Genomic DNA, 7,462 nt, shown 5'->3' on the forward strand with positions numbered 1-7,462 from the left:
TGATTAAAGCTTTCCTGAATTTTCCTACTCTGAATTAGTTACTGTGGGAGATGCAAAGAATATCTGAGATGATTCCTGCTCTCAACTCACTTATGATCTGATTGAAAACATGACATTAGGGAAGAATACAGTCATATGTGCCTAACACCCCGTGGACAGTCCAGACTGTTAAATGTGCAGGAATTCAGAAGGAGACTACTATAGCACTGGAATGGAATATAATACCTTATTATGATGTATCCCAAGTATTTACAGGAGGGCTGCCCTTCCACAATAGGCATTTGGTAGTCACTCACACAGTGAACAGACATGTCAATTCCTATTTGAAATCAGTCAGTGCAGCATCTCTGGTCTCCTCGGTGTCCCTCGCATCATCTCCACCGGAGACGCCGCCATTTGCCCTGGGGCACGGGGTCCTCTCTCCCCACTCTTCTCACTTCTTCCCTCCTCTTTCCCTCGTTACAGTAGAATTGTTTCCTACAGACCATCTCCTGTAATGCCTCTCTGTCGGCCTCCTCTCCATTCTCAGACCCGCTTTTGTGCTGCCCCCTAAACCTTTCTTCCCCAGCTTTTGGCCTCTCTGTCTACTCTCCAGTACACTGGCAGATTAATGTCCCTAAAACTTAACTTTGGTCATGTGCTTTCCCTGCTGCAAAGCCTTGTCACCTCTTGAATAAAGCCTGTATTCCTAGTGAGGCATTTCCTACTCTCTGCTGACTTTAGCTTTCCGGTTTTATCTCCTCTCCCACTTTTTACATGCAGGCTTTGTTCCAATCAGCAGATAACTGGGTCACTCATGACTGTGCTTTTGTTCACATTGTCCCTGCAACCTGAGGGGCCCACATCATCTCTGTCTAAATGCGGACCACTCTCACAGACCTGGCTCAAACACAAGCTTTGACTAATCCCTGTTAGCTACTGGGAATTGAAGTTTCCTCTAAATTCTTATCACAGTTTTCTACATCCATAGTATTTAGCCAGCCTGGCTTGCATTACAATTCTTTGTGTTGCTATTGTAGCCTCCCTATTTTGCTATAAGTCTTTGAACATGTGTTTTATAAACATAACATGTAAACAATGCAATATAATAAGTTTATATAATAGCATAAATAGTATAATATAAACAGTAGAATATGATAATGCAAATAATATTTATTTTGATACTTTACATAATGTCTAGCACATTTCCTATGTGCTGATTCAAATAAAGTGTTGAAGCACAGACTAGGGCCCAAATGAATAGTATGCTTGTTTTTATACTAACATCGAGTTTTTAAAGGCAGTTTTTAGTATCTAGTTTCAGTTTTCACTTTACTCCAAAGAGAGTGGGCATCAAGAAAGAGAAATCACTCTAAATAAACCTGCTTCCCACATTTCACAAGCGTGCAGTTGTAGGCAAATTACTTAATCACTCTGTAGTACCATTTGCTCGTCTAAAAAACGGAAATGATAGTGTCAATGCCATCAAATTGTCATAGGAGTTAACTGAGATCTTATGGACAGTGTACTTAGAACAGGGTACATGCTCCTCAAGTGTTAGCTGCTGTAATTCTTTTACCTCACTTCAAACTTTTGACCCTAGTGTACCTACTATTGTTTTGAAATACCAATCTGATAACTTTAGTGTGAAGGCTAAAACTTGGAACATTTTCCTATCAGTGTGATTCCCCATCTTACTTACAGTATTAGGGAACTTTTGTTCAGTTTGCGAACTGACAACTATAGTTCTTATTTTACCAAATCCAGTATTTGAATACCAAGATTTATGAAGGCCCTGGTTTGGCATATTTGGTGGATGGTTATTATTCATTTTATAAAATGATAATTGCCTACATGAAACACTTTACTATTGACTCCATTAAAACAGAAATCTCCACTTAGGGCCTTATATTATAATTAAGCTTGCATACATTTGACTTTCACATATTTTCATGAACATATTTTACTGATCGGGAGATAAGAAATTGCCTTTCTAGTTGTACTTTATCCTTAACTTTGTGGCTTCAAACAAGACATTTCTCTGCAGTGCAGTTTTCAGATTTGTAAAAGGAAGAGATTCAGTTGAAGTTTAAGATGTTGCTCAATTCCTACGCCTGTAATTCTGGCATGAAACTCTGGGTCATTAACACCATAGATGGTGATGGATTCAGGTTGACAAGAATAACCACCCACAGCAGCTGCTTTCTACTGGAGGCAAAAACCAAAATAGTTTCCTGAAGGCAGAGACCACATATTATTTATTCTTTGAATTCTTTGTAGTTTTTAACCAATGCCTTTAATCAAGTTGGTGCTCAGAAAACATTGAGTTAATTAATCATTAATGTCTGTAAAGAAGTGAAGTGAAGTTGCTCAGTTGTGTCCGACTCTTTGCAACCCCATGGACTGTAGCCTACCAGGCTTCTCTGTCCATGGGATTTTTCAGGCAAGAGTACTGGAATGGGTTGCCATATACTCAGGGGCCAGGTTATGCCTGGGTCTTCATTTCCAGCTCTGTCACCAGCTGGGTGACATTGGTCAAGCTACTTAATCTCTCTGTGCCTAAATTGATGTGGAAAGTGGGGATAATGATAATACATACCTAATGGTATTTTCGTGAGAAGTAAATTAGTTAACATTAGTAAGATCCTCAGAATAATGCCTAACACACAGTAAACTCTAATTATTATGGTTACTCTATGCATGTTTGATCTTGCACCTAAAAGCAGACAAATGTGTATGAATGGAACTTGAAATGTATTTCATTTATCTTACAGATGTATCAGGGAAAGACAAATTTTACATGAGAAAGTTTGTCTAATTTAGATGGGGATGAAGTTATTCAAGCTACTTATTTGTTCTTTAAGAATGAGAGACATAAAGCAGGCTACCTAGTTGCTTGAGTTCAGACCAACAACTTGTCCAGCAATAATCAGTATCAAAGCTGCAGAGAACAAAGAGCTTTATTTGAGGTTTTAAGAACTGCAGTTCAAGAGACACAGATTTTGGTAAACCCAAAAGAGTGTCTATCTTAGGGGAGAAAAAGAGTCAGGAGCTTATACAGGTGAAAGTTACAAGGATGTTCACGAATTTTGACTAACCTTGATTCAAGAAAGGAAATAATTGTCCTTAAGGGACAGGCTGTCGTGAGTCATTTTAGGTTAAGGGCTCAATAATATCTTGAGTTTCTGGAACACTGGGTAGATGTTCTGGGTGCATGTGTTAAGATATTAGGGTGTATTTGGGCTAAGACATAAATCACACTTCCTCAATGGCATCCTGACTATGAGCTCCATCTTGATTTTCCTTTCACATGTTTCTTTTCACATTGGTTAGACAAAAGATCCAGGGGTAAAGGGATGTCATGTTTAAAAAAAAGTTTCATTCCAATCTTTAATAGAGATGATTCTATGATATATATATATATATTTTTTTTTTTTTTTTTTTGGCTACTAAAAATTGTCGGCAATTTCAGCCTATGTTATGTCAAAACATGAAACCTTGTTAGGTATCCTGAAGATTCCACTCATGAAGACCCCCATTTTGTGTGTATAAATTCTTATCATTTTTAATCAAAGTCCACTAACAATTAATTATTAAGAAAATCTTGGTATGTAGAATCAGATTCTGTGTGTGTGTGTGTGTGTGTGTGTGTGAGAGAGAGAGAGAGAAAGACAGAGAGAAAGGAGATTCCATTTAAAAGAAATCCACTCCAGAGACTAAACAGAGTTAGCAAGATACCCAGGACTGCCAGGGGAGGAATCACGTTGAAGGTCACTCTTTATTACACAAATACAATGCAGCTGGATGGCCATCACTCAGGCAGGTGACTACCGAGCACTGTGCTTGACAAAGGAAATCCTTCCCAGCACCTCTCCATGAACACTCAGGTCTCAGGAGGTGTTAGCGGCACTGGATCTCACCTCCCGTCCAGCTTCTCATGGATGGAAGTCAGCTAGTAGGAAAAGGTATCAACAGCCCCTAAGAGGGATCTCCTTATTAGGGAAACCTGGAATGGTGACCTGGACATCATGCCAGGGAGCAGATTCTGTCCTGAGGCAGTGGAAGCTGAACCCTGTATAACCCCCAAGCACTCTGGCACAGTACACAGTCGAGGGTTGGGAACAAAGCCTGCAGGCGCGACTGTAACTTTAAAAATTACCCCTTTGGGAAGCCAAGGGCAACGCACCAGGCACCAGGTGTCCGCAGCCATTTGAACCACTCAGCACTGGACAAAAGCCTTGTGGATAGTAGGGAACCAGTGTGCAACACCGCCAAAACCAGGTCTGAGCACTAGACCTCTCTGAGCACTAGAGGACTCTTCATTTCACTTTTGGTCAGGCATCTGAAAGCAGAACAGCTTCCTTGGACTGAGAAATTTCCAAGTTACTTGAGGACAGTGGTAAACTAACAGCTGAGGCCACTAGAAAAAGGCTGTACTTTCTGCTCATTTGAGGTAGAGAGCTTGAAATAGTTTTTAATTTCAAGGAGTGAAATAGTCCATCCATCTTATTTCACTTCCAGTACTCTGATTTTAGCAGCTTTGCCAAAGCAGTGGGACCATGTTTATTTAAATGAGGTTTAAAGAGGACTCATGACATTTCTGCAAATGCCTGGAAATTTTTATTTGGTTAAAACCCAACACTTGTCATCATGTAGTTGGCAAGATTATTATTTTAAGATAACTGATGATGAAGAACCAAAAATCTAATTTCTGAAGTTTTTTTTTTCATCAATAAAAGCAACTTCTATTAGACAAATCAAGGTCGTCAAATCAGATACAGCATCATTCTTTCAAAGGAGACAACGTTCTGGCTCTTTGTGAGGTTTGAGAATTGATCCCACGCTTCATGTCATTCACCTTTGAGAATTCTCATTTGCAATACATTGGTGACAATATCCCATCTTCTGCTGAAGCTAAGAGAAGAAATCACTGCAAATACAAAAAGCCAAATAACCTGCTTCCTTGATCCTGTTGTGACAGCTTATATCTGTGCTATTTGTGTTATAATGCTAAGACTATGATGCCAGATGTGTTATTTCAAGAAGAGGAAACATGTTAAGGACTGTAGACTAGTCCTTGCACCTCGTGTGATGCAACCTCATCATGCCGACACTCCATTCCCTGAGTGTGGACTTCAGAGTCAGTGCTTTCTACGCTTTGCTCTTGCTGTGGGACTTGAGGATAAATAAACTCCCTGAGCCTCAGTTTCCTCCTCCGTATGATGCAGCTGATTATATCTTCTCATGGAACTGTCGCGATATTCAAGTAAAGTAACGCATGTGAAAACAAGTGCCTGAAGCATGGTAAGTCCTCAGTAAAGGGTAAGAAACCAAAATAATTCTTAATAGGGGCAGTTGGTTCTGGCCAACAAATACCTATCTATCTATCTATCTGTCTATCAACTATCTATTAATCATGGGTTAACTATAGTGTATATTGGTCGGAAGAAAGAAAACTTGCCTCTAGGGAACCTTCTAAATTCTTCTGACTGGACTAAGAATTAAATTGACGTGAAAGTGACAGTTGCTCAGTCATGTCTGGCTCTTTGCAACCCCATGGACCATATAGTCCACGGAACTCTCCAGGCCAGAATCCTGGAGTGGGCAGCCTTTCCCTTCTCCAGGGGATCTTCCCAACCCAGGGATCAAACCCAGGTCTCCTGCATTGCAGGCAGATTCTTTACCAGCTGAGCCACAAGGGAAGCCCAAAGATGACAAGAGACAGAGGCAACAGGAGAAAATCAAGTTTAATTTTATACTTGCGAGAATTCCACAAACATAAGAGAGCCAGAGACCCCACGTGCAGGAGAGGGTCAGAGGCAGAAAAGTAAAATGAGGGCTCTATACCATCCTAAAGGAGATCAGTCCTGGGTGTCCATTGGAAGGACTGGTGTTGAAGCGGAAACTCCAGTACTTTGGCCACCTGATGTGAAGAACTGACTCATTTGAAAAGACCCTAATGCTGGGAAAGATTGAAAGCGAGAGGAGAAGGGGATGACAGAGGATGAGATGGTTGGATGGCATCACCGACTCAATGGACATGCGTTTGGGTAAGCTCCGGGAGCTGGTGATGGACAGGGAGGCCTGGCATGCTGAGGTTCATGGGGTCACAAAGAGTCAGACACCACTGAGCGACTGAACTGAACTGATATACCATCCTGAGCTAAGGAATGGGATGGGTCCTGAGAGCTTCCAAGGATAGGAGAATGATAAGAAGAAAAGCAGATGTTTGGTGATTAGATATTTGCCCTACCATATAGATGGGCCCTTTAGATAAAGTGCATCTCCAGTAATAAACTTTTCTGAGAAAACCCCCCAATTTAAATTCTTCTAGGTGGTTAAGGGAGGGACAGTAATTTCTCTTGCATTCACCAGGTCTCAGTTGCCTTTAGCTCAAAATAATCCTCTTGCAAAAGTGGAACATTTGGAAGAGGCTCCTTATGAACCCCTGTAACATGCAAACATATAGTGTACGTTTACACAGCATCAGTTCAGTTTAGTCACTCAGTCGTGTCCGAGTCTTTGTGATCCCATGGACTGCAGCATGCCAGGCTTCCCTGTCCATCACCAACTCGCAGAGCTTACTCAAACTCATGTCCACTGAGTTGGTGATGCCATCCAACCATCTCATCCTTTGTCATCCCCTTCTCCTCCCACCTTCAATCCTTCCCAGCATCAGAGTCTTTTCCAGTGAGTCAGTTCTTCGCATCAGTTGGCCAATGTATTGGGGCTTCAGCATCAGTCCTTCTAATGAATATTCAGGACTGATTTCCTTTAGGATTGACTGGTTATCTCCTTGCAGTCCAAGGGACTCTCAATAGTCTCCAACACCACTGTTCAAAAGCATCAATTCTTCGGGGCTCAGCTTCTTTGTAGTCCAACTCTCACATCCATACATGACCACTGGAAAAACCAAAGCCTTGACTAGATGGACCTTTGTCGGCAAAGTGATGTCTCTGCTTTTAAATATGCTGTCTAGATTGGTCATAGCTTTTCTTCCAAGGAGTAAGCGTCTTTTAATTTCATGGCTGCAGTCACCATCTGCAGTGATTTTGGAGCCCAAAAAAATAAAGTCTGACACTGTTTCCACTGTTCCTCCATCTATTTGCCATGAAGTGATGGGACCAGATGCCCTTATCTTTCTTCTCTGAATGTTGAGTTTTAGGCCAACGTTTTCACTCTCCTCTTTCACTTTCACGCAGCATGCTGCTGCTGCTAAGTCGCTTCAGTCGTGTCCGACTCTGTCCGACCCCATAGACGGCAGCCCACCAGGCTCCCCTGTCCCTGGGTTTCTCCAGGGAAGAATACTAGACTGAGTTGCCATTTCCTTTTCCAATGCATGAAAGTGAAAGTGAAGTCGCTCAGTCGTGTCTGACTCTCAGCGACCCCATGGACTGCAGCCTACCAGGCTCCTCCATCCATGGGATTTTCCAGGCAAGGGTACTGGAGTGGGGTGCCACTGCCTTCATGCAGCATAGGTTTA

Source organism: Budorcas taxicolor, chromosome 14 (genome assembly GCF_023091745.1).
Source record: "Budorcas taxicolor isolate Tak-1 chromosome 14, Takin1.1, whole genome shotgun sequence".
Classification (NCBI taxonomy): domain Eukaryota; kingdom Metazoa; phylum Chordata; class Mammalia; order Artiodactyla; family Bovidae; genus Budorcas; species Budorcas taxicolor.